Genomic DNA, 23,119 nt, shown 5'->3' with positions numbered 1-23,119 from the left:
GCATGCACGTTATCCATGTGAAGAGGCGCAAGCAGATGCTACCATTCTGCGAGATTCCTGCAGAAGGTATACGAATTGCGTTGATATACAGAGCACAAGGGAGCCAAAGTCAAGGCCTCCGTGGCGCAATCGGCTAGCGCGTTCGGCTGTTAACCGAAAGGTTGGTGGTTCGAGCCCACCCGGGGGCGAAATCGTTTTAACCGGCACCGAGGTGAGGACATACGTCAACTTTGTTAGAGATACACAGCTAGCGTGACAATTTGGCTGTGTTTGAGTGATGCCACACAGCCTTATACACATTCAGCCAAGTGACACTGTAGGTAAAAACATGGCCCTACACAGACGTTCTACTGTTTTCCTATTTATTCGCCATGTGTGACTGCAGTAGAGCGACGCCCACTACAAAAGACGTATTCTTTACATTCAATTTCAGCGTATACGTCGCGACTGCCATATGACAGGGCCTGTCTCTCGATGTCGATTTGTATTTGGTGTCTCTTAAGTGTCGGTCTGCAGTGGGCCGCTGTTGGCCGAGAGACGTGCAGTCGCCTTACATGAAGCCCCATGGGCAACGCCAGTGCCACTGTGGACAACAGCATACTGTAGCCAGAGAGAGGAGCCGAAAGGTGCATTTCGCAGTCGAGCCACGCTATCCCACAAGCTGTGCACTAGGTCAGGATTGTGCAGACCGCAAACTTCTGGTGGCCCGACGCTCGTCGTCGATCGTAAGGGCGAAACAGTCAAGAGATTTGGAAAACGGCAATGTGGACACCCCCAGCAGCAGCTGTGTGCCAAATCCGATATCTGGTCGAGGGCTGCAAGATTCAGTATGATGAAGTGACAATTCGGGGAAAGCTCGCAAACGCTAAGCTGCCGCCTTCTTAGCTCAGTGGTAGAGCACTGGTCTCGTAAACCAGGGGTCGTGAGTTCGAACCTCACAGAAGGCATTCATTTTTTTAACCTTCCTGCAAGGAGCGGAGCTATCTCGAGCAGCATCTAACACATGGCAGTACACTGAATGAAAGGGATGTTCTACAACCTATGACAAGTATTCTACTGGCCTCAGAGGTTTTCTGAATGCATAGGCACAACAGTGGTTTGTATGCATTTTGCAGTATAATGTCATGCTTGGCGATGTCATTCGTTTACGAGCCTCGCTACAGTGTGCATGCACGTTATCCATGTGAAGAGGCGCAAGCAGATGCTACCATTCTGCGAGATTCCTGCAGAAGGTATACGAATTGCGTTGATATACAGAGCACAAGGGAGCCAAAGTCAAGGCCTCCGTGGCGCAATCGGCTAGCGCGTTCGGCTGTTAACCGAAAGGTTGGTGGTTCGAGCCCACCCGGGGGCGAAATCGTTTTAACCGGCACCGAGGTGAGGACATACGTCAACTTTGTTAGAGATACACAGCTAGCGTGACAATTTGGCTGTGTTTGAGTGATGCCACACAGCCTTATACACATTCAGCCAAGTGACACTGTAGGTAAAAACATGGCCCTACACAGACGTTCTACTGTTTTCCTATTTATTCGCCATGTGTGACTGCAGTAGAGCGACGCCCACTACAAAAGACGTATTCTTTACATTCAATTTCAGCGTATACGTCGCGACTGCCATATGACAGGGCCTGTCTCTCGATGTCGATTTGTATTTGGTGTCTCTTAAGTGTCGGTCTGCAGTGGGCCGCTGTTGGCCGAGAGACGTGCAGTCGCCTTACATGAAGCCCCATGGGCAACGCCAGTGCCACTGTGGACAACAGCATACTGTAGCCAGAGAGAGGAGCCGAAAGGTGCATTTCGCAGTCGAGCCACGCTATCCCACAAGCTGTGCACTAGGTCAGGATTGTGCAGACCGCAAACTTCTGGTGGCCCGACGCTCGTCGTCGATCGTAAGGGCGAAACAGTCAAGAGATTTGGAAAACGGCAATGTGGACACCCCCAGCAGCAGCTGTGTGCCAAATCCGATATCTGGTCGAGGGCTGCAAGATTCAGTATGATGAAGTGACAATTCGGGGATAGCTCGCAAACGCTAAGCTGCCGCCTTCTTAGCTCAGTGGTAGAGCACTGGTCTCGTAAACCAGGGGTCGTGAGTTCGAACCTCACAGAAGGCATTCATTTTTTTAACCTTCCTGCAAGGAGCGGAGCTATCTCGAGCAGCATCTAACACATGGCAGTACACTGAAGGAAAGGGATGTTCTACAACCTATGACAAGTATTCTACTGGCCTCAGAGGTTTTCTGAATGCATAGGCACAACAGTGGTTTGTATGCATTTTGCAGTATAATGTCATGCTTGGCGATGTCATTCGTTTACGAGCCTCGCTACAGTGTGCATGCACGTTATCCATGTGAAGAGGCGCAAGCAGATGCTACCATTCTGCGAGATTCCTGCAGAAGGTATACGAATTGCGTTGATATACAGAGCACAAGGGAGCCAAAGTCAAGGCCTCCGTGGCGCAATCGGCTAGCGCGTTCGGCTGTTAACCGAAAGGTTGGTGGTTCGAGCCCACCCGGGGGCGAAATCGTTTTAACCGGCACCGAGGTGAGGACATACGTCAACTTTGTTAGAGATACACAGCTAGCGTGACAATTTGGCTGTGTTTGAGTGATGCCACACAGCCTTATACACATTCAGCCAAGTGACACTGTAGGTAAAAACATGGCCCTACACAGACGTTCTACTGTTTTCCTATTTATTCGCCATGTGTGACTGCAGTAGAGCGACGCCCACTACAAAAGACGTATTCTTTACATTCAATTTCAGCGTATACGTCGCGACTGCCATATGACAGGGCCTGTCTCTCGATGTCGATTTGTATTTGGTGTCTCTTAAGTGTCGGTCTGCAGTGGGCCGCTGTTGGCCGAGAGACGTGCAGTCGCCTTACATGAAGCCCCATGGGCAACGCCAGTGCCACTGTGGACAACAGCATACTGTAGCCAGAGAGAGGAGCCGAAAGGTGCATTTCGCAGTCGAGCCACGCTATCCCACAAGCTGTGCACTAGGTCAGGATTGTGCAGACCGCAAACTTCTGGTGGCCCGACGCTCGTCGTCGATCGTAAGGGCGAAACAGTCAAGAGATTTGGAAAACGGCAATGTGGACACCCCCAGCAGCAGCTGTGTGCCAAATCCGATATCTGGTCGAGGGCTGCAAGATTCAGTATGATGAAGTGACAATTCGGGGATAGCTCGCAAACGCTAAGCTGCCGCCTTCTTAGCTCAGTGGTAGAGCACTGGTCTCGTAAACCAGGGGTCGTGAGTTCGAACCTCACAGAAGGCATTCATTTTTTTAACCTTCCTGCAAGGAGTGGAGCTATCTCGAGCAGCATCTAACACATGGCAGTACACTGAAGGAAAGGGATGTTCTACAACCTATGACAAGTATTCTACTGGCCTCAGAGGTTTTCTGAATGCATAGGCACAACAGTGGTTTGTATGCATTTTGCAGTATAATGTCATGCTTGGCGATGTCATTCGTTTACGAGCCTCGCTACAGTGTGCATGCACGTTATCCATGTGAAGAGGCGCAAGCAGATGCTACCATTCTGCGAGATTCCTGCAGAAGGTATACGAATTGCGTTGATATACAGAGCACAAGGGAGCCAAAGTCAAGGCCTCCGTGGCGCAATCGGCTAGCGCGTTCGGCTGTTAACCGAAAGGTTGGTGGTTCGAGCCCACCCGGGGGCGAAATCGTTTTAACCGGCACCGAGGTGAGGACATACGTCAACTTTGTTAGAGATACACAGCTAGCGTGACAATTTGGCTGTGTTTGAGTGATGCCACACAGCCTTATACACATTCAGCCAAGTGACACTGTAGGTAAAAACATGGCCCTACACAGACGTTCTACTGTTTTCCTATTTATTCGCCATGTGTGACTGCAGTAGAGCGACGCCCACTACAAAAGACGTATTCTTTACATTCAATTTCAGCGTATACGTCGCGACTGCCATATGACAGGGCCTGTCTCTCGATGTCGATTTGTATTTGGTGTCTCTTAAGTGTCGGTCTGCAGTGGGCCGCTGTTGGCCGAGAGACGTGCAGTCGCCTTACATGAAGCCCCATGGGCAACGCCAGTGCCACTGTGGACAACAGCATACTGTAGCCAGAGAGAGGAGCCGAAAGGTGCATTTCGCAGTCGAGCCACGCTATCCCACAAGCTGTGCACTAGGTCAGGATTGTGCAGACCGCAAACTTCTGGTGGCCCGACGCTCGTCGTCGATCGTAAGGGCGAAACAGTCAAGAGATTTGGAAAACGGCAATGTGGACACCCCCAGCAGCAGCTGTGTGCCAAATCCGATATCTGGTCGAGGGCTGCAAGATTCAGTATGATGAAGTGACAATTCGGGGAAAGCTCGCAAACGCTAAGCTGCCGCCTTCTTAGCTCAGTGGTAGAGCACTGGTCTCGTAAACCAGGGGTCGTGAGTTCGAACCTCACAGAAGGCATTCATTTTTTTAACCTTCCTGCAAGGAGCGGAGCTATCTCGAGCAGCATCTAACACATGGCAGTACACTGAAGGAAAGGGATGTTCTACAACCTATGACAAGTATTCTACTGGCCTCAGAGGTTTTCTGAATGCATAGGCACAACAGTGGTTTGTATGCATTTTGCAGTATAATGTCATGCTTGGCGATGTCATTCGTTTACGAGCCTCGCTACAGTGTGCATGCACGTTATCCATGTGAAGAGGCGCAAGCAGATGCTACCATTCTGCGAGATTCCTGCAGAAGGTATACGAATTGCGTTGATATACAGAGCACAAGGGAGCCAAAGTCAAGGCCTCCGTGGCGCAATCGGCTAGCGCGTTCGGCTGTTAACCGAAAGGTTGGTGGTTCGAGCCCACCCGGGGGCGAAATCGTTTTAACCGGCACCGAGGTGAGGACATACGTCAACTTTGTTAGAGATACACAGCTAGCGTGACAATTTGGCTGTGTTTGAGTGATGCCACACAGCCTTATACACATTCAGCCAAGTGACACTGTAGGTAAAAACATGGCCCTACACAGACGTTCTACTGTTTTCCTATTTATTCGCCATGTGTGACTGCAGTAGAGCGACGCCCACTACAAAAGACGTATTCTTTACATTCAATTTCAGCGTATACGTCGCGACTGCCATATGACAGGGCCTGTCTCTCGATGTCGATTTGTATTTGGTGTCTCTTAAGTGTCGGTCTGCAGTGGGCCGCTGTTGGCCGAGAGACGTGCAGTCGCCTTACATGAAGCCCCATGGGCAACGCCAGTGCCACTGTGGACAACAGCATACTGTAGCCAGAGAGAGGAGCCGAAAGGTGCATTTCGCAGTCGAGCCACGCTATCCCACAAGCTGTGCACTAGGTCAGGATTGTGCAGACCGCAAACTTCTGGTGGCCCGACGCTCGTCGTCGATCGTAAGGGCGAAACAGTCAAGAGATTTGGAAAACGGCAATGTGGACACCCCCAGCAGCAGCTGTGTGCCAAATCCGATATCTGGTCGAGGGCTGCAAGATTCAGTATGATGAAGTGACAATTCGGGGATAGCTCGCAAACGCTAAGCTGCCGCCTTCTTAGCTCAGTGGTAGAGCACTGGTCTCGTAAACCAGGGGTCGTGAGTTCGAACCTCACAGAAGGCATTCATTTTTTTAACCTTCCTGCAAGGAGCGGAGCTATCTCGAGCAGCATCTAACACATGGCAGTACACTGAAGGAAAGGGATGTTCTACAACCTATGACAAGTATTCTACTGGCCTCAGAGGTTTTCTGAATGCATAGGCACAACAGTGGTTTGTATGCATTTTGCAGTATAATGTCATGCTTGGCGATGTCATTCGTTTACAAGCCTCGCTACAGTGTGCATGCACGTTATCCATGTGAAGAGGCGCAAGCAGATGCTACCATTCTGCGAGATTCCTGCAGAAGGTATACGAATTGCGTTGATATACAGAGCACAAGGGAGCCAAAGTCAAGGCCTCCGTGGCGCAATCGGCTAGCGCGTTCGGCTGTTAACCGAAAGGTTGGTGGTTCGAGCCCACCCGGGGGCGAAATCGTTTTAACCGGCACCGAGGTGAGGACATACGTCAACTTTGTTAGAGATACACAGCTAGCGTGACAATTTGGCTGTGTTTGAGTGATGCCACACAGCCTTATACACATTCAGCCAAGTGACACTGTAGGTAAAAACATGGCCCTACACAGACGTTCTACTGTTTTCCTATTTATTCGCCATGTGTGACTGCAGTAGAGCGACGCCCACTACAAAAGACGTATTCTTTACATTCAATTTCAGCGTATACGTCGCGTCTGCCATATGACAGGGCCTGTCTCTCGATGTCGATTTGTATTTGGTGTCTCTTAAGTGTCGGTCTGCAGTGGGCCGCTGTTGGCCGAGAGACGTGCAGTCGCCTTACATGAAGCCCCATGGGCAACGCCAGTGCCACTGTGGACAACAGCATACTGTAGCCAGAGAGAGGAGCCGAAAGGTGCATTTCGCAGTCGAGCCACGCTATCCCACAAGCTGTGCACTAGGTCAGGATTGTGCAGACCGCAAACTTCTGGTGGCCCGACGCTCGTCGTCGATCGTAAGGGCGAAACAGTCAAGAGATTTGGAAAACGGCAATGTGGACACCCCCAGCAGCAGCTGTGTGCCAAATCCGATATCTGGTCGAGGGCTGCAAGATTCAGTATGATGAAGTGACAATTCGGGGATAGCTCGCAAACGCTAAGCTGCCGCCTTCTTAGCTCAGTGGTAGAGCACTGGTCTCGTAAACCAGGGGTCGTGAGTTCGAACCTCACAGAAGGCATTCATTTTTTTAACCTTCCTGCAAGGAGCGGAGCTATCTCGAGCAGCATCTAACACATGGCAGTACACTGAAGGAAAGGGATGTTCTACAACCTATGACAAGTATTCTACTGGCCTCAGAGGTTTTCTGAATGCATAGGCACAACAGTGGTTTGTATGCATTTTGCAGTATAATGTCATGCTTGGCGATGTCATTCGTTTACAAGCCTCGCTACAGTGTGCATGCACGTTATCCATGTGAAGAGGCGCAAGCAGATGCTACCATTCTGCGAGATTCCTGCAGAAGGTATACGAATTGCGTTGATATACAGAGCACAAGGGAGCCAAAGTCAAGGCCTCCGTGGCGCAATCGGCTAGCGCGTTCGGCTGTTAACCGAAAGGTAGGTGGTTCGAGCCCACCCAGGGGCGAAATCGTTTTAACCGGCACCGAGGTGAGGACATACGTCAACTTTGTTAGAGATACACAGCTAGCGTGACAATTTGGCTGTGTTTGAGTGATGCCACACAGCCTTATACACATTCAGCCAAGTGACACTGTAGGTAAAAACATGGCCCTACACAGACGTTCTACTGTTTTCCTATTTATTCGCCATGTGTGACTGCAGTAGAGCGACGCCCACTACAAAAGACGTATTCTTTACATTCAATTTCAGCGTATACGTCGCGTCTGCCATATGACAGGGCCTGTCTCTCGATGTCGATTTGTATTTGGTGTCTCTTAAGTGTCGGTCTGCAGTGGGCCGCTGTTGGCCGAGAGACGTGCAGTCGCCTTACATGAAGCCCCATGGGCAACGCCAGTGCCACTGTGGACAACAGCATACTGTAGCCAGAGAGAGGAGCCGAAAGGTGCATTTCGCAGTCGAGCCACGCTATCCCACAAGCTGTGCACTAGGTCAGGATTGTGCAGACCGCAAACTTCTGGTGGCCCGACGCTCGTCGTCGATCGTAAGGGCGAAACAGTCAAGAGATTTGGAAAACGGCAATGTGGACACCCCCAGCAGCAGCTGTGTGCCAAATCCGATATCTGGTCGAGGGCTGCAAGATTCAGTATGATGAAGTGACAATTCGGAGATAGCTCGCAAACGCTAAGCTGCCGCCTTCTTAGCTCAGTGGTAGAGCACTGGTCTCGTAAACCAGGGGTCGTGAGTTCGAACCTCACAGAAGGCATTCATTTTTTTAACCTTCCTGCAAGGAGCGGAGCTATCTCGAGCAGCATCTAACACATGGCAGTACACTGAAGGAAAGGGATGTTCTACAACCTATGACAAGTATTCTACTGGCCTCAGAGGTTTTCTGAATGCATAGGCACAACAGTGGTTTGTATGCATTTTGCAGTATAATGTCATGCTTGGCGATGTCATTCGTTTACGAGCCTCGCTACAGTGTGCATGCACGTTATCCATGTGAAGAGGCGCAAGCAGATGCTACCATTCTGCGAGATTCCTGCAGAAGGTATACGAATTGCGTTGATATACAGAGCACAAGGGAGCCAAAGTCAAGGCCTCCGTGGCGCAATCGGCTAGCGCGTTCGGCTGTTAACCGAAAGGTTGGTGGTTCGAGCCCACCTGGGGGCGAAATCGTTTTAACCGGCACCGAGGTGAGGACATACGTCAACTTTGTTAGAGATACACAGCTAGCGTGACAATTTGGCTGTGTTTGAGTGATGCCACACAGCCTTATACACATTCAGCCAAGTGACACTGTAGGTAAAAACATGGCCCTACACAGACGTTCTACTGTTTTCCTATTTATTCGCCATGTGTGACTGCAGTAGAGCGACGCCCACTACAAAAGACGTATTCTTTACATTCAATTTCAGCGTATACGTCGCGACTGCCATATGACAGGGCCTGTCTCTCGATGTCGATTTGTATTTGGTGTCTCTTAAGTGTCGGTCTGCAGTGGGCCGCTGTTGGCCGAGAGACGTGCAGTCGCCTTACATGAAGCCCCATGGGCAACGCCAGTGCCACTGTGGACAACAGCATACTGTAGCCAGAGAGAGGAGCCGAAAGGTGCATTTCGCAGTCGAGCCACGCTATCCCACAAGCTGTGCACTAGGTCAGGATTGTGCAGACCGCAAACTTCTGGTGGCCCGACGCTCGTCGTCGATCGTAAGGGCGAAACAGTCAAGAGATTTGGAAAACGGCAATGTGGACACCCCCAGCAGCAGCTGTGTGCCAAATCCGATATCTGGTCGAGGGCTGCAAGATTCAGTATGATGAAGTGACAATTCGGGGATAGCTCGCAAACGCTAAGCTGCCGCCTTCTTAGCTCAGTGGTAGAGCACTGGTCTCGTAAACCAGGGGTCGTGAGTTCGAACCTCACAGAAGGCATTCATTTTTTTAACCTTCCTGCAAGGAGCGGAGCTATCTCGAGCAGCATCTAACACATGGCAGTACACTGAAGGAAAGGGATGTTCTACAACCTATGACAAGTATTCTACTGGCCTCAGAGGTTTTCTGAATGCATAGGCACAACAGTGGTTTGTATGCATTTTGCAGTATAATGTCATGCTTGGCGATGTCATTCGTTTACGAGCCTCGCTACAGTGTGCATGCACGTTATCCATGTGAAGAGGCGCAAGCAGATGCTACCATTCTGCGAGATTCCTGCAGAAGGTATACGAATTGCGTTGATATACAGAGCACAAGGGAGCCAAAGTCAAGGCCTCCGTGGCGCAATCGGCTAGCGCGTTCGGCTGTTAACCGAAAGGTTGGTGGTTCGAGCCCACCCGGGGGCGAAATCGTTTTAACCGGCACCGAGGTGAGGACATACGTCAACTTTGTTAGAGATACACAGCTAGCGTGACAATTTGGCTGTGTTTGAGTGATGCCACACAGCCTTATACACATTCAGCCAAGTGACACTGTAGGTAAAAACATGGCCCTACACAGACGTTCTACTGTTTTCCTATTTATTCGCCATGTGTGACTGCAGTAGAGCGACGCCCACTACAAAAGACGTATTCTTTACATTCAATTTCAGCGTATACGTCGCGACTGCCATATGACAGGGCCTGTCTCTCGATGTCGATTTGTATTTGGTGTCTCTTAAGTGTCGGTCTGCAGTGGGCCGCTGTTGGCCGAGAGACGTGCAGTCGCCTTACATGAAGCCCCATGGGCAACGCCAGTGCCACTGTGGACAACAGCATACTGTAGCCAGAGAGAGGAGCCGAAAGGTGCATTTCGCAGTCGAGCCACGCTATCCCACAAGCTGTGCACTAGGTCAGGATTGTGCAGACCGCAAACTTCTGGTGGCCCGACGCTCGTCGTCGATCGTAAGGGCGAAACAGTCAAGAGATTTGGAAAACGGCAATGTGGACACCCCCAGCAGCAGCTGTGTGCCAAATCCGATATCTGGTCGAGGGCTGCAAGATTCAGTATGATGAAGTGACAATTCGGGGATAGCTCGCAAACGCTAAGCTGCCGCCTTCTTAGCTCAGTGGTAGAGCACTGGTCTCGTAAACCAGGGGTCGTGAGTTCGAACCTCACAGAAGGCATTCATTTTTTTAACCTTCCTGCAAGGAGCGGAGCTATCTCGAGCAGCATCTAACACATGGCAGTACACTGAAGGAAAGGGATGTTCTACAACCTATGACAAGTATTCTACTGGCCTCAGAGGTTTTCTGAATGCATAGGCACAACAGTGGTTTGTATGCATTTTGCAGTATAATGTCATGCTTGGCGATGTCATTCGTTTACGAGCCTCGCTACAGTGTGCATGCACGTTATCCATGTGAAGAGGCGCAAGCAGATGCTACCATTCTGCGAGATTCCTGCAGAAGGTATACGAATTGCGTTGATATACAGAGCACAAGGGAGCCAAAGTCAAGGCCTCCGTGGCGCAATCGGCTAGCGCGTTCGGCTGTTAACCGAAAGGTTGGTGGTTCGAGCCCACCCGGGGGCGAAATCGTTTTAACCGGCACCGAGGTGAGGACATACGTCAACTTTGTTAGAGATACACAGCTAGCGTGACAATTTGGCTGTGTTTGAGTGATGCCACACAGCCTTATACACATTCAGCCAAGTGACACTGTAGGTAAAAACATGGCCCTACACAGACGTTCTACTGTTTTCCTATTTATTCGCCATGTGTGACTGCAGTAGAGCGACGCCCACTACAAAAGACGTATTCTTTACATTCAATTTCAGCGTATACGTCGCGACTGCCATATGACAGGGCCTGTCTCTCGATGTCGATTTGTATTTGGTGTCTCTTAAGTGTCGGTCTGCAGTGGGCCGCTGTTGGCCGAGAGACGTGCAGTCGCCTTACATGAAGCCCCATGGGCAACGCCAGTGCCACTGTGGACAACAGCATACTGTAGCCAGAGAGAGGAGCCGAAAGGTGCATTTCGCAGTCGAGCCACGCTATCCCACAAGCTGTGCACTAGGTCAGGATTGTGCAGACCGCAAACTTCTGGTGGCCCGACGCTCGTCGTCGATCGTAAGGGCGAAACAGTCAAGAGATTTGGAAAACGGCAATGTGGACACCCCCAGCAGCAGCTGTGTGCCAAATCCGATATCTGGTCGAGGGCTGCAAGATTCAGTATGATGAAGTGACAATTCGGGGATAGCTCGCAAACGCTAAGCTGCCGCCTTCTTAGCTCAGTGGTAGAGCACTGGTCTCGTAAACCAGGGGTCGTGAGTTCGAACCTCACAGAAGGCATTCATTTTTTTAACCTTCCTGCAAGGAGCGGAGCTATCTCGAGCAGCATCTAACACATGGCAGTACACTGAAGGAAAGGGATGTTCTACAACCTATGACAAGTATTCTACTGGCCTCAGAGGTTTTCTGAATGCATAGGCACAACAGTGGTTTGTATGCATTTTGCAGTATAATGTCATGCTTGGCGATGTCATTCGTTTACGAGCCTCGCTACAGTGTGCATGCACGTTATCCATGTGAAGAGGCGCAAGCAGATGCTACCATTCTGCGAGATTCCTGCAGAAGGTATACGAATTGCGTTGATATACAGAGCACAAGGGAGCCAAAGTCAAGGCCTCCGTGGCGCAATCGGCTAGCGCGTTCGGCTGTTAACCGAAAGGTTGGTGGTTCGAGCCCACCCGGGGGCGAAATCGTTTTAACCGGCACCGAGGTGAGGACATACGTCAACTTTGTTAGAGATACACAGCTAGCGTGACAATTTGGCTGTGTTTGAGTGATGCCACACAGCCTTATACACATTCAGCCAAGTGACACTGTAGGTAAAAACATGGCCCTACACAGACGTTCTACTGTTTTCCTATTTATTCGCCATGTGTGACTGCAGTAGAGCGACGCCCACTACAAAAGACGTATTCTTTACATTCAATTTCAGCGTATACGTCGCGACTGCCATATGACAGGGCCTGTCTCTCGATGTCGATTTGTATTTGGTGTCTCTTAAGTGTCGGTCTGCAGTGGGCCGCTGTTGGCCGAGAGACGTGCAGTCGCCTTACATGAAGCCCCATGGGCAACGCCAGTGCCACTGTGGACAACAGCATACTGTAGCCAGAGAGAGGAGCCGAAAGGTGCATTTCGCAGTCGAGCCACGCTATCCCACAAGCTGTGCACTAGGTCAGGATTGTGCAGACCGCAAACTTCTGGTGGCCCGACGCTCGTCGTCGATCGTAAGGGCGAAACAGTCAAGAGATTTGGAAAACGGCAATGTGGACACCCCCAGCAGCAGCTGTGTGCCAAATCCGATATCTGGTCGAGGGCTGCAAGATTCAGTATGATGAAGTGACAATTCGGGGATAGCTCGCAAACGCTAAGCTGCCGCCTTCTTAGCTCAGTGGTAGAGCACTGGTCTCGTAAACCAGGGGTCGTGAGTTCGAACCTCACAGAAGGCATTCATTTTTTTAACCTTCCTGCAAGGAGCGGAGCTATCTCGAGCAGCATCTAACACATGGCAGTACACTGAAGGAAAGGGATGTTCTACAACCTATGACAAGTATTCTACTGGCCTCAGAGGTTTTCTGAATGCATAGGCACAACAGTGGTTTGTATGCATTTTGCAGTATAATGTCATGCTTGGCGATGTCATTCGTTTACGAGCCTCGCTACAGTGTGCATGCACGTTATCCATGTGAAGAGGCGCAAGCAGATGCTACCATTCTGCGAGATTCCTGCAGAAGGTATACGAATTGCGTTGATATACAGAGCACAAGGGAGCCAAAGTCAAGGCCTCCGTGGCGCAATCGGCTAGCGCGTTCGGCTGTTAACCGAAAGGTTGGTGGTTCGAGCCCACCCGGGGGCGAAATCGTTTTAACCGGCACCGAGGTGAGGACATACGTCAACTTTGTTAGAGATACACAGCTAGCGTGACAATTTGGCTGTGTTTGAGTGATGCCACACAGCCTTATACACATTCAGCCAAGTGACACTGTAGGTAAAAACATGGCCCTACACAGACGTTCTACTGTTTTCCTATTTATTCGCCATGTGTGACTGCAGTAGAGCGACGCCCACTACAAAAGACGTATTCTTTACATTCAATTTCAGCGTATACGTCGCGTCTGCCATATGACAGGGCCTGTCTCTCGATGTCGATTTGTATTTGGTGTCTCTTAAGTGTCGGTCTGCAGTGGGCCGCTGTTGGCCGAGAGACGTGCAGTCGCCTTACATGAAGCCCCATGGGCAACGCCAGTGCCACTGTGGACAACAGCATACTGTAGCCAGAGAGAGGAGCCGAAAGGTGCATTTCGCAGTCGAGCCACGCTATCCCACAAGCTGTGCACTAGGTCAGGATTGTGCAGACCGCAAACTTCTGGTGGCCCGACGCTCGTCGTCGATCGTAAGGGCGAAACAGTCAAGAGATTTGGAAAACGGCAATGTGGACACCCCCAGCAGCAGCTGTGTGCCAAATCCGATATCTGGTCGAGGGCTGCAAGATTCAGTATGATGAAGTGACAATTCGGGGATAGCTCGCAAACGCTAAGCTGCCGCCTTCTTAGCTCAGTGGTAGAGCACTGGTCTCGTAAACCAGGGGTCGTGAGTTCGAACCTCACAGAAGGCATTCATTTTTTTAACCTTCCTGCAAGGAGCGGAGCTATCTCGAGCAGCATCTAACACATGGCAGTACACTGAATGAAAGGGATGTTCTACAACCTATGACAAGTATTCTACTGGCCTCAGAGGTTTTCTGAATGCATAGGCACAACAGTGGTTTGTATGCATTTTGCAGTATAATGTCATGCTTGGCGATGTCATTCGTTTACGAGCCTCGCTACAGTGTGCATGCACGTTATCCATGTGAAGAGGCGCAAGCAGATGCTACCATTCTGCGAGATTCCTGCAGAAGGTATACGAATTGCGTTGATATACAGAGCACAAGGGAGCCAAAGTCAAGGCCTCCGTGGCGCAATCGGCTAGCGCGTTCGGCTGTTAACCGAAAGGTTGGTGGTTCGAGCCCACCCGGGGGCGAAATCGTTTTAACCGGCACCGAGGTGAGGACATACGTCAACTTTGTTAGAGATACACAGCTAGCGTGACAATTTGCCTGTGTTTGAGTGATGCCACAGAGCCTTATACACATTCAGCCAAGTGACACTGTAGGTAAAAACATGGCCCTACACAGACGTTCTACTCTTTTCCTATTTATTCGTCATGTGTGCACTGCAGTAGAGCGACGCCCACTACAAAAGACGTATTCTTTACATTCAATTTCAGCGTATACGTCGCGACTGCCATATGACAGGGCCTGTCTCTCGATGTCGATTTGTATTTGGTGTCTCTTAAGTGTCGGTCTGCAGTGGGCCGCTGTTGGCCGAGAGACGTGCAGTCGCCTTACATGAAGCCCCATGGGCAACGCCAGTGCCACTGTGGACAACAGCATACTGTAGCCAGAGAGAGGAGCCGAAAGGTGCATTTCGCAGTCGAGCCACGCTATCCCACAAGCTGTGCACTAGGTCAGGATTGTGCAGACCGCAAACTTCTGGTGGCCCGACGCTCGTCGTCGATCGTAAGGGCGAAACAGTCAAGAGATTTGGAAAACGGCAATGTGGACACCCCCAGCAGCAGCTGTGTGCCAAATCCGATATCTGGTCGAGGGCTGCAAGATTCAGTATGATGAAGTGACAATTCGGGGATAGCTCGCAAACGCTAAGCTGCCGCCTTCTTAGCTCAGTGGTAGAGCACTGGTCTCGTAAACCACGGGTCGTGAGTTCGAACCTCACAGAAGGCATTCATTTTTTTAACCTTCCTGCAAGGAGCGGAGCTATCTCGAGCAGCATCTAACACATGGCAGTACACTGAAGGAAAGGGATGTTCTACAACCTATGACAAGTATTCTACTGGCCTCAGAGGTTTTCTGAATGCATAGGCACAACAGTGGTTTGTATGCATTTTGCAGTATAATGTCATGCTTGGCGATGTCATTCGTTTACGAGCCTCGCTACAGTGTGCATGCACGTTATCCATGTGAAGAGGCGCAAGCAGATGCTACCATTCTGCGAGATTCCTGCAGAAGGTATACGAATTGCGTTGATATACAGAGCACAAGGGAGCCAAAGTCAAGGCCTCCGTGGCGCAATCGGCTAGCGCGTTCGGCTGTTAACCGAAAGGTTGGTGGTTCGAGCCCACCCGGGGGCGAAATCGTTTTAACCGGCACCGAGGTGAGGACATACGTCAACTTTGTTAGAGATACACAGCTAGCGTGACAATTTGGCTGTGTTTGAGTGATGCCACACAGCCTTATACACATTCAGCCAAGTGACACTGTAGGTAAAAACATGGCCCTACACAGACGTTCTACTGTTTTCCTATTTATTCGCCATGTGTGACTGCAGTAGAGCGACGCCCACTACAAAAGACGTATTCTTTACATTCAATTTCAGCGTATACGTCGCGACTGCCATATGACAGGGCCTGTCTCTCGATGTCGATTTGTATTTGGTGTCTCTTAAGTGTCGGTCTGCAGTGGGCCGCTGTTGGCCGAGAGACGTGCAGTCGCCTTACATGAAGCCCCATGGGCAACGCCAGTGCCACTGTGGACAACAGCATACTGTAGCCAGAGAGAGGAGCCGAAAGGTGCATTTCGCAGTCGAGCCACGCTATCCCACAAGCTGTGCACTAGGTCAGGATTGTGCAGACCGCAAACTTCTGGTGGCCCGACGCTCGTCGTCGATCGTAAGGGCGAAACAGTCAAGAGATTTGGAAAACGGCAATGTGGACACCCCCAGCAGCAGCTGTGTGCCAAATCCGATATCTGGTCGAGGGCTGCAAGATTCAGTATGATGAAGTGACAATTCGGGGATAGCTCGCAAACGCTAAGCTGCCGCCTTCTTAGCTCAGTGGTAGAGCACTGGTCTCGTAAACCAGGGGTCGTGAGTTCGAACCTCACAGAAGGCATTCATTTTTTTAACCTTCCTGCAAGGAGCGGAGCTATCTCGAGCAGCATCTAACACATGGCAGTACACTGAAGGAAAGGGATGTTCTACAACCTATGACAAGTATTCTACTGGCCTCAGAGGTTTTCTGAATGCATAGGCACAACAGTGGTTTGTATGCATTTTGCAGTATAATGTCATGCTTGGCGATGTCATTCGTTTACGAGCCTCGCTACAGTGTGCATGCACGTTATCCATGTGAAGAGGCGCAAGCAGATGCTACCATTCTGCGAGATTCCTGCAGAAGGTATACGAATTGCGTTGATATACAGAGCACAAGGGAGCCAAAGTCAAGGCCTCCGTGGCGCAATCGGCTAGCGCGTTCGGCTGTTAACCGAAAGGTTGGTGGTTCGAGCCCACCCGGGGGCGAAATCGTTTTAACCGGCACCGAGGTGAGGACATACGTCAACTTTGTTAGAGATACACAGCTAGCGTGACAATTTGGCTGTGTTTGAGTGATGCCACACAGCCTTATACACATTCAGCCAAGTGACACTGTAGGTAAAAACATGGCCCTACACAGACGTTCTACTGTTTTCCTATTTATTCGCCATGTGTGACTGCAGTAGAGCGACGCCCACTACAAAAGACGTATTCTTTACATTCAATTTCAGCGTATACGTCGCGTCTGCCATATGACAGGGCCTGTCTCTCGATGTCGATTTGTATTTGGTGTCTCTTAAGTGTCGGTCTGCAGTGGGCCGCTGTTGGCCGAGAGACGTGCAGTCGCCTTACATGAAGCCCCATGGGCAACGCCAGTGCCACTGTGGACAACAGCATACTGTAGCCAGAGAGAGGAGCCGAAAGGTGCATTTCGCAGTCGAGCCACGCTATCCCACAAGCTGTGCACTAGGTCAGGATTGTGCAGACCGCAAACTTCTGGTGGCCCGACGCTCGTCGTCGATCGTAAGGGCGAAACAGTCAAGAGATTTGGAAAACGGCAATGTGGACACCCCCAGCAGCAGCTGTGTGCCAAATCCGATATCTGGTCGAGGGCTGCAAGATTCAGTATGATGAAGTGACAATTCGGGGATAGCTCGCAAACGCTAAGCTGCCGCCTTCTTAGCTCAGTGGTAGAGCACTGGTCTCGTAAACCAGGGGTCGTGAGTTCGAACCTCACAGAAGGCATTCATTTTTTTAACCTTCCTGCAAGGAGCGGAGCTATCTCGAGCAGCATCTAACACATGGCAGTACACTGAATGAAAGGGATGTTCTACAACCTATGACAAGTATTCTACTGGCCTCAGAGGTTTTCTGAATGCATAGGCACAACAGTGGTTTGTATGCATTTTGCAGTATAATGTCATGCTTGGCGATGTCATTCGTTTACGAGCCTCGCTACAGTGTGCATGCACGTTATCCATGTGAAGAGGCGCAAGCAGATGCTACCATTCTGCGAGATTCCTGCAGAAGGTATACGAATTGCGTTGATATACAGAGCACAAGGGAGCCAAAGTCAAGGCCTCCGTGGCGCAATCGGCTAGCGCGTTCGGCTGTTAACCGAAAGGTTGGTGGTTCGAGCCCACCCGGGGGCGAAATCGTTTTAACCGGCACCGAGGTGAGGACATACGTCAACTTTGTTAGAGATACACAGCTAGCGTGACAATTTGGCTGTGTTTGAGTGATGCCACACAGCCTTATACACATTCAGCCAAGTGACACTGTAGGTAAAAACATGGCCCTACACAGACGTTCTACTGTTTTCCTATTTATTCGCCATGTGTGACTGCAGTAGAGCGACGCCCACTACAAAAGACGTATTCTTTACATTCAATTTCAGCGTATACGTCGCGACTGCCATATGACAGGGCCTGTCTCTCGATGTCGATTTGTATTTGGTGTCTCTTAAGTGTCGGTCTGCAGTGGGCCGCTGTTGGCCGAGAGACGTGCAGTCGCCTTACATGAAGCCCCATGGGCAACGCCAGTGCCACTGTGGACAACAGCATACTGTAGCCAGAGAGAGGAGCCGAAAGGTGCATTTCGCAGTCGAGCCACGCTATCCCACAAGCTGTGCACTAGGTCAGGATTGTGCAGACCGCAAACTTCTGGTGGCCCGACGCTCGTCGTCGATCGTAAGGGCGAAACAGTCAAGAGATTTGGAAAACGGCAATGTGGACACCCCCAGCAGCAGCTGTGTGCCAAATCCGATATCTGGTCGAGGGCTGCAAGATTCAGTATGATGAAGTGACAATTCGGGGATAGCTCGCAAACGCTAAGCTGCCGCCTTCTTAGCTCAGTGGTAGAGCACTGGTCTCGTAAACCAGGGGTCGTGAGTTCGAACCTCACAGAAGGCATTCATTTTTTTAACCTTCCTGCAAGGAGCGGAGCTATCTCGAGCAGCATCTAACACATGGCAGTACACTGAAGGAAAGGGATGTTCTACAACCTATGACAAGTATTCTACTGGCCTCAGAGGTTTTCTGAATGCATAGGCACAACAGTGGTTTGTATGCATTTTGCAGTATAATGTCATGCTTGGCGATGTCATTCGTTTACGAGCCTCGCTACAGTGTGCATGCACGTTATCCATGTGAAGAGGCGCAAGCAGATGCTACCATTCTGCGAGATTCCTGCAGAAGGTATACGAATTGCGTTGATATACAGAGCACAAGGGAGCCAAAGTCAAGGCCTCCGTGGCGCAATCGGCTAGCGCGTTCGGCTGTTAACCGAAAGGTTGGTGGTTCGAGCCCACCTGGGGGCGAAATCGTTTTAACCGGCACCGAGGTGAGGACATACGTCAACTTTGTTAGAGATACACAGCTAGCGTGACAATTTGGCTGTGTTTGAGTGATGCCACACAGCCTTATACACATTCAGCCAAGTGACACTGTAGGTAAAAACATGGCCCTACACAGACGTTCTACTGTTTTCCTATTTATTCGCCATGTGTGACTGCAGTAGAGCGACGCCCACTACAAAAGACGTATTCTTTACATTCAATTTCAGCGTATACGTCGCGACTGCCATATGACAGGGCCTGTCTCTCGATGTCGATTTGTATTTGGTGTCTCTTAAGTGTCGGTCTGCAGTGGGCCGCTGTTGGCCGAGAGACGTGCAGTCGCCTTACATGAAGCCCCATGGGCAACGCCAGTGCCACTGTGGACAACAGCATACTGTAGCCAGAGAGAGGAGCCGAAAGGTGCATTTCGCAGTCGAGCCACGCTATCCCACAAGCTGTGCACTAGGTCAGGATTGTGCAGACCGCAAACTTCTGGTGGCCCGACGCTCGTCGTCGATCGTAAGGGCGAAACAGTCAAGAGATTTGGAAAACGGCAATGTGGACACCCCCAGCAGCAGCTGTGTGCCAAATCCGATATCTGGTCGAGGGCTGCAAGATTCAGTATGATGAAGTGACAATTCGGGGATAGCTCGCAAACGCTAAGCTGCCGCCTTCTTAGCTCAGTGGTAGAGCACTGGTCTCGTAAACCAGGGGTCGTGAGTTCGAACCTCACAGAAGGCATTCATTTTTTTAACCTTCCTGCAAGGAGCGGAGCTATCTCGAGCAGCATCTAACACATGGCAGTACACTGAAGGAAAGGGATGTTCTACAACCTATGACAAGTATTCTACTGGCCTCAGAGGTTTTCTGAATGCATAGGCACAACAGTGGTTTGTATGCATTTTGCAGTATAATGTCATGCTTGGCGATGTCATTCGTTTACGAGCCTCGCTACAGTGTGCATGCACGTTATCCATGTGAAGAGGCGCAAGCAGATGCTACCATTCTGCGAGATTCCTGCAGAAGGTATACGAATTGCGTTGATATACAGAGCACAAGGGAGCCAAAGTCAAGGCCTCCGTGGCGCAATCGGCTAGCGCGTTCGGCTGTTAACCGAAAGGTTGGTGGTTCGAGCCCACCTGGGGGCGAAATCGTTTTAACCGGCACCGAGGTGAGGACAAACGTCAACTTTGTTAGAGATACACAGCTAGCGTGACAATTTGGCTGTGTTTGAGTGATGCCACACAGCCTTATACACATTCAGCCAAGTGACACTGTAGGTAAAAACATGGCCCTACACAGACGTTCTACTGTTTTCCTATTTATTCGCCATGTGTGACTGCAGTAGAGCGACGCCCACTACAAAAGACGTATTCTTTACATTCAATTTCAGCGTATACGTCGCGACTGCCATATGACAGGGCCTGTCTCTCGATGTCGATTTGTATTTGGTGTCTCTTAAGTGTCGGTCTGCAGTGGGCCGCTGTTGGCCGAGAGACGTGCAGTCGCCTTACATGAAGCCCCATGGGCAACGCCAGTGCCACTGTGGACAACAGCATACTGTAGCCAGAGAGAGGAGCCGAAAGGTGCATTTCGCAGTCGAGCCACGCTATCCCACAAGCTGTGCACTAGGTCAGGATTGTGCAGACCGCAAACTTCTGGTGGCCCGACGCTCGTCGTCGATCGTAAGGGCGAAACAGTCAAGAGATTTGGAAAACGGCAATGTGGACACCCCCAGCAGCAGCTGTGTGCCAAATCCGATATCTGGTCGAGGGCTGCAAGATTCAGTATGATGAAGTGACAATTCGGGGATAGCTCGCAAACGCTAAGCTGCCGCCTTCTTAGCTCAGTGGTAGAGCACTGGTCTCGTAAACCAGGGGTCGTGAGTTCGAACCTCACAGAAGGCATTCATTTTTTTAACCTTCCTGCAAGGAGCGGAGCTATCTCGAGCAGCATCTAACACATGGCAGTACACTGAAGGAAAGGGATGTTCTACAACCTATGACAAGTATTCTACTGGCCTCAGAGGTTTTCTGAATGCATAGGCACAACAGTGGTTTGTATGCATTTTGCAGTATAATGTCATGCTTGGCGATGTCATTCGTTTACGAGCCTCGCTACAGTGTGCATGCACGTTATCCATGTGAAGAGGCGCAAGCAGATGCTACCATTCTGCGAGATTCCTGCAGAAGGTATACGAATTGCGTTGATATACAGAGCACAAGGGAGCCAAAGTCAAGGCCTCCGTGGCGCAATCGGCTAGCGCGTTCGGCTGTTAACCGAAAGGTTGGTGGTTCGAGCCCACCTGGGGGCGAAATCGTTTTAACCGGCACCGAGGTGAGGACAAACGTCAACTTTGTTAGAGATACACAGCTAGCGTGACAATTTGGCTGTGTTTGAGTGATGCCACACAGCCTTATACACATTCAGCCAAGTGACACTGTAGGTAAAAACATGGCCCTACACAGACGTTCTACTGTTTTCCTATTTATTCGCCATGTGTGACTGCAGTAGAGCGACGCCCACTACAAAAGACGTATTCTTTACATTCAATTTCAGCGTATACGTCGCGACTGCCATATGACAGGGCCTGTCTCTCGATGTCGATTTGTATTTGGTGTCTCTTAAGTGTCGGTCTGCAGTGGGCCGCTGTTGGCCGAGAGACGTGCAGTCGCCTTACATGAAGCCCCATGGGCAACGCCAGTGCCACTGTGGACAACAGCATACTGTAGCCAGAGAGAGGAGCCGAAAGGTGCATTTCGCAGTCGAGCCACGCTATCCCACAAGCTGTGCACTAGGTCAGGATTGTGCAGACCGCAAACTTCTGGTGGCCCGACGCTCGTCGTCGATCGTAAGGGCGAAACAGTCAAGAGATTTGGAAAACGGCAATGTGGACACCCCCAGCAGCAGCTGTGTGCCAAATCCGATATCTGGTCGAGGGCTGCAAGATTCAGTATGATGAAGTGACAATTCGGGGATAGCTCGCAAACGCTAAGCTGCCGCCTTCTTAGCTCAGTGGTAGAGCACTGGTCTCGTAAACCAGGGGTCGTGAGTTCGAACCTCACAGAAGGCATTCATTTTTTTAACCTTCCTGCAAGGAGCGGAGCTATCTCGAGCAGCATCTAACACATGGCAGTACACTGAATGAAAGGGATGTTCTACAACCTATGACAAGTATTCTACTGGCCTCAGAGGTTTTCTGAATGCATAGGCACAACAGTGGTTTGTATGCATTTTGCAGTATAATGTCATGCTTGGCGATGTCATTCGTTTACGAGCCTCGCTACAGTGTGCATGCACGTTATCCATGTGAAGAGGCGCAAGCAGATGCTACCATTCTGCAAGATTCCTGCAGAAGGTATACGAATTGCGTTGATATACAGAGCACAAGAGAGCCAAAGTCAAGGCCTCCGTGGCGCAATCGGCTAGCGCGTTCGGCTGTTAACCGAAAGGTTGGTGGTTCGAGCCCACCCGGGGGCGAAATCGTTTTAACCGGCACCGAGGTGAGGACATACGTCAACTTTGTTAGAGATACACAGCTAGCGTGACAATTTGGCTGTGTTTGAGTGATGCCACACAGCCTTATACACATTCAGCCAAGTGACACTGTAGGTAAAAACATGGCCCTACACAGACGTTCTACTGTTTTCCTATTTATTCGCCATGTGTGACTGCAGTAGAGCGACGCCCACTACAAAAGACGTATTCTTTACATTCAATTTCAGCGTATACGTCGCGACTGCCATATGACAGGGCCTGTCTCTCGATGTCGATTTGTATTTGGTGTCTCTTAAGTGTCGGTCTGCAGTGGGCCGCTGTTGGCCGAGAGACGTGCAGTCGCCTTACATGAAGCCCCATGGGCAACGCCAGTGCCACTGTGGACAACAGCATACTGTAGCCAGAGAGAGGAGCCGAAAGGTGCATTTCGCAGTCGAGCCACGCTATCCCACAAGCTGTGCACTAGGTCAGGATTGTGCAGACCGCAAACTTCTGGTGGCCCGACGCTCGTCGTCGATCGTAAGGGCGAAACAGTCAAGAGATTTGGAAAACGGCAATGTGGACACCCCCAGCAGCAGCTGTGTGCCAAATCCGATATCTGGTCGAGGGCTGCAAGATTCAGTATGATGAAGTGACAATTCGGGGATAGCTCGCAAACGCTAAGCTGCCGCCTTCTTAGCTCAGTGGTAGAGCACTGGTCTCGTAAACCAGGGGTCGTGAGTTCGAACCTCACAGAAGGCATTCATTTTTTTAACCTT

General features: G+C 50.6%; 40 non-coding genes across 40 annotated transcripts; all 40 read left to right on the top strand.

The window, feature by feature from the left end:
- Window positions 1-114: 114 nt before the first annotated feature.
- Window positions 115-188, top strand: Trnan-guu (transfer RNA asparagine (anticodon GUU)). The gene has a single exon. It is a non-coding gene; the product is annotated as a tRNA-Asn (tRNA).
- Window positions 189-875: 687 nt separating this feature from the next.
- On the top strand, window positions 876-947 carry Trnat-cgu (transfer RNA threonine (anticodon CGU)). Its single transcript has one exon. It is a non-coding gene; the product is annotated as a tRNA-Thr (tRNA).
- A 333-nt stretch (window positions 948-1,280) lies between these two features.
- On the top strand, window positions 1,281-1,354 carry Trnan-guu (transfer RNA asparagine (anticodon GUU)). Its single transcript has one exon. It is a non-coding gene; the product is annotated as a tRNA-Asn (tRNA).
- A 687-nt stretch (window positions 1,355-2,041) lies between these two features.
- Window positions 2,042-2,113, top strand: Trnat-cgu (transfer RNA threonine (anticodon CGU)). The gene has a single exon. It is a non-coding gene; the product is annotated as a tRNA-Thr (tRNA).
- A 333-nt stretch (window positions 2,114-2,446) lies between these two features.
- Trnan-guu (transfer RNA asparagine (anticodon GUU)) lies at window positions 2,447-2,520 on the top strand. The gene has a single exon. It is a non-coding gene; the product is annotated as a tRNA-Asn (tRNA).
- Window positions 2,521-3,207: 687 nt separating this feature from the next.
- Trnat-cgu (transfer RNA threonine (anticodon CGU)) lies at window positions 3,208-3,279 on the top strand. The gene has a single exon. It is a non-coding gene; the product is annotated as a tRNA-Thr (tRNA).
- A 333-nt stretch (window positions 3,280-3,612) lies between these two features.
- On the top strand, window positions 3,613-3,686 carry Trnan-guu (transfer RNA asparagine (anticodon GUU)). The gene has a single exon. It is a non-coding gene; the product is annotated as a tRNA-Asn (tRNA).
- A 687-nt stretch (window positions 3,687-4,373) lies between these two features.
- Window positions 4,374-4,445, top strand: Trnat-cgu (transfer RNA threonine (anticodon CGU)). The gene has a single exon. It is a non-coding gene; the product is annotated as a tRNA-Thr (tRNA).
- A 333-nt stretch (window positions 4,446-4,778) lies between these two features.
- Window positions 4,779-4,852, top strand: Trnan-guu (transfer RNA asparagine (anticodon GUU)). The gene has a single exon. It is a non-coding gene; the product is annotated as a tRNA-Asn (tRNA).
- Window positions 4,853-5,539: 687 nt separating this feature from the next.
- Window positions 5,540-5,611, top strand: Trnat-cgu (transfer RNA threonine (anticodon CGU)). Its single transcript has one exon. It is a non-coding gene; the product is annotated as a tRNA-Thr (tRNA).
- Window positions 5,612-5,944: 333 nt separating this feature from the next.
- Window positions 5,945-6,018, top strand: Trnan-guu (transfer RNA asparagine (anticodon GUU)). Its single transcript has one exon. It is a non-coding gene; the product is annotated as a tRNA-Asn (tRNA).
- A 687-nt stretch (window positions 6,019-6,705) lies between these two features.
- On the top strand, window positions 6,706-6,777 carry Trnat-cgu (transfer RNA threonine (anticodon CGU)). Its single transcript has one exon. It is a non-coding gene; the product is annotated as a tRNA-Thr (tRNA).
- Window positions 6,778-7,110: 333 nt separating this feature from the next.
- Trnan-guu (transfer RNA asparagine (anticodon GUU)) lies at window positions 7,111-7,184 on the top strand. The gene has a single exon. It is a non-coding gene; the product is annotated as a tRNA-Asn (tRNA).
- A 687-nt stretch (window positions 7,185-7,871) lies between these two features.
- Trnat-cgu (transfer RNA threonine (anticodon CGU)) lies at window positions 7,872-7,943 on the top strand. The gene has a single exon. It is a non-coding gene; the product is annotated as a tRNA-Thr (tRNA).
- Window positions 7,944-8,276: 333 nt separating this feature from the next.
- Window positions 8,277-8,350, top strand: Trnan-guu (transfer RNA asparagine (anticodon GUU)). Its single transcript has one exon. It is a non-coding gene; the product is annotated as a tRNA-Asn (tRNA).
- Window positions 8,351-9,037: 687 nt separating this feature from the next.
- On the top strand, window positions 9,038-9,109 carry Trnat-cgu (transfer RNA threonine (anticodon CGU)). The gene has a single exon. It is a non-coding gene; the product is annotated as a tRNA-Thr (tRNA).
- A 333-nt stretch (window positions 9,110-9,442) lies between these two features.
- On the top strand, window positions 9,443-9,516 carry Trnan-guu (transfer RNA asparagine (anticodon GUU)). The gene has a single exon. It is a non-coding gene; the product is annotated as a tRNA-Asn (tRNA).
- Window positions 9,517-10,203: 687 nt separating this feature from the next.
- Window positions 10,204-10,275, top strand: Trnat-cgu (transfer RNA threonine (anticodon CGU)). Its single transcript has one exon. It is a non-coding gene; the product is annotated as a tRNA-Thr (tRNA).
- A 333-nt stretch (window positions 10,276-10,608) lies between these two features.
- Trnan-guu (transfer RNA asparagine (anticodon GUU)) lies at window positions 10,609-10,682 on the top strand. Its single transcript has one exon. It is a non-coding gene; the product is annotated as a tRNA-Asn (tRNA).
- Window positions 10,683-11,369: 687 nt separating this feature from the next.
- Window positions 11,370-11,441, top strand: Trnat-cgu (transfer RNA threonine (anticodon CGU)). The gene has a single exon. It is a non-coding gene; the product is annotated as a tRNA-Thr (tRNA).
- A 333-nt stretch (window positions 11,442-11,774) lies between these two features.
- Trnan-guu (transfer RNA asparagine (anticodon GUU)) lies at window positions 11,775-11,848 on the top strand. The gene has a single exon. It is a non-coding gene; the product is annotated as a tRNA-Asn (tRNA).
- A 687-nt stretch (window positions 11,849-12,535) lies between these two features.
- Trnat-cgu (transfer RNA threonine (anticodon CGU)) lies at window positions 12,536-12,607 on the top strand. The gene has a single exon. It is a non-coding gene; the product is annotated as a tRNA-Thr (tRNA).
- A 333-nt stretch (window positions 12,608-12,940) lies between these two features.
- On the top strand, window positions 12,941-13,014 carry Trnan-guu (transfer RNA asparagine (anticodon GUU)). The gene has a single exon. It is a non-coding gene; the product is annotated as a tRNA-Asn (tRNA).
- A 687-nt stretch (window positions 13,015-13,701) lies between these two features.
- Window positions 13,702-13,773, top strand: Trnat-cgu (transfer RNA threonine (anticodon CGU)). Its single transcript has one exon. It is a non-coding gene; the product is annotated as a tRNA-Thr (tRNA).
- Window positions 13,774-14,106: 333 nt separating this feature from the next.
- Window positions 14,107-14,180, top strand: Trnan-guu (transfer RNA asparagine (anticodon GUU)). Its single transcript has one exon. It is a non-coding gene; the product is annotated as a tRNA-Asn (tRNA).
- Window positions 14,181-14,868: 688 nt separating this feature from the next.
- On the top strand, window positions 14,869-14,940 carry Trnat-cgu (transfer RNA threonine (anticodon CGU)). Its single transcript has one exon. It is a non-coding gene; the product is annotated as a tRNA-Thr (tRNA).
- Window positions 14,941-15,273: 333 nt separating this feature from the next.
- Window positions 15,274-15,347, top strand: Trnan-guu (transfer RNA asparagine (anticodon GUU)). The gene has a single exon. It is a non-coding gene; the product is annotated as a tRNA-Asn (tRNA).
- Window positions 15,348-16,034: 687 nt separating this feature from the next.
- On the top strand, window positions 16,035-16,106 carry Trnat-cgu (transfer RNA threonine (anticodon CGU)). The gene has a single exon. It is a non-coding gene; the product is annotated as a tRNA-Thr (tRNA).
- Window positions 16,107-16,439: 333 nt separating this feature from the next.
- Window positions 16,440-16,513, top strand: Trnan-guu (transfer RNA asparagine (anticodon GUU)). Its single transcript has one exon. It is a non-coding gene; the product is annotated as a tRNA-Asn (tRNA).
- A 687-nt stretch (window positions 16,514-17,200) lies between these two features.
- Window positions 17,201-17,272, top strand: Trnat-cgu (transfer RNA threonine (anticodon CGU)). The gene has a single exon. It is a non-coding gene; the product is annotated as a tRNA-Thr (tRNA).
- A 333-nt stretch (window positions 17,273-17,605) lies between these two features.
- On the top strand, window positions 17,606-17,679 carry Trnan-guu (transfer RNA asparagine (anticodon GUU)). The gene has a single exon. It is a non-coding gene; the product is annotated as a tRNA-Asn (tRNA).
- Window positions 17,680-18,366: 687 nt separating this feature from the next.
- Window positions 18,367-18,438, top strand: Trnat-cgu (transfer RNA threonine (anticodon CGU)). The gene has a single exon. It is a non-coding gene; the product is annotated as a tRNA-Thr (tRNA).
- A 333-nt stretch (window positions 18,439-18,771) lies between these two features.
- Trnan-guu (transfer RNA asparagine (anticodon GUU)) lies at window positions 18,772-18,845 on the top strand. The gene has a single exon. It is a non-coding gene; the product is annotated as a tRNA-Asn (tRNA).
- Window positions 18,846-19,532: 687 nt separating this feature from the next.
- Window positions 19,533-19,604, top strand: Trnat-cgu (transfer RNA threonine (anticodon CGU)). The gene has a single exon. It is a non-coding gene; the product is annotated as a tRNA-Thr (tRNA).
- A 333-nt stretch (window positions 19,605-19,937) lies between these two features.
- On the top strand, window positions 19,938-20,011 carry Trnan-guu (transfer RNA asparagine (anticodon GUU)). Its single transcript has one exon. It is a non-coding gene; the product is annotated as a tRNA-Asn (tRNA).
- Window positions 20,012-20,698: 687 nt separating this feature from the next.
- On the top strand, window positions 20,699-20,770 carry Trnat-cgu (transfer RNA threonine (anticodon CGU)). Its single transcript has one exon. It is a non-coding gene; the product is annotated as a tRNA-Thr (tRNA).
- Window positions 20,771-21,103: 333 nt separating this feature from the next.
- Window positions 21,104-21,177, top strand: Trnan-guu (transfer RNA asparagine (anticodon GUU)). Its single transcript has one exon. It is a non-coding gene; the product is annotated as a tRNA-Asn (tRNA).
- A 687-nt stretch (window positions 21,178-21,864) lies between these two features.
- Trnat-cgu (transfer RNA threonine (anticodon CGU)) lies at window positions 21,865-21,936 on the top strand. Its single transcript has one exon. It is a non-coding gene; the product is annotated as a tRNA-Thr (tRNA).
- Window positions 21,937-22,269: 333 nt separating this feature from the next.
- Window positions 22,270-22,343, top strand: Trnan-guu (transfer RNA asparagine (anticodon GUU)). Its single transcript has one exon. It is a non-coding gene; the product is annotated as a tRNA-Asn (tRNA).
- Window positions 22,344-23,030: 687 nt separating this feature from the next.
- Trnat-cgu (transfer RNA threonine (anticodon CGU)) lies at window positions 23,031-23,102 on the top strand. Its single transcript has one exon. It is a non-coding gene; the product is annotated as a tRNA-Thr (tRNA).
- Window positions 23,103-23,119: the final 17 nt, after the last annotated feature.

The sequence above is a fragment of the Schistocerca nitens genome, chromosome 6 (assembly GCF_023898315.1).
Source record: "Schistocerca nitens isolate TAMUIC-IGC-003100 chromosome 6, iqSchNite1.1, whole genome shotgun sequence".
Taxonomy (NCBI): Eukaryota; Metazoa; Arthropoda; class Insecta; order Orthoptera; family Acrididae; genus Schistocerca; species Schistocerca nitens.
The sequence above is the reverse complement of the archived record's forward strand: the minus strand, read 5'-3'. Positions and strand labels throughout refer to the sequence as shown.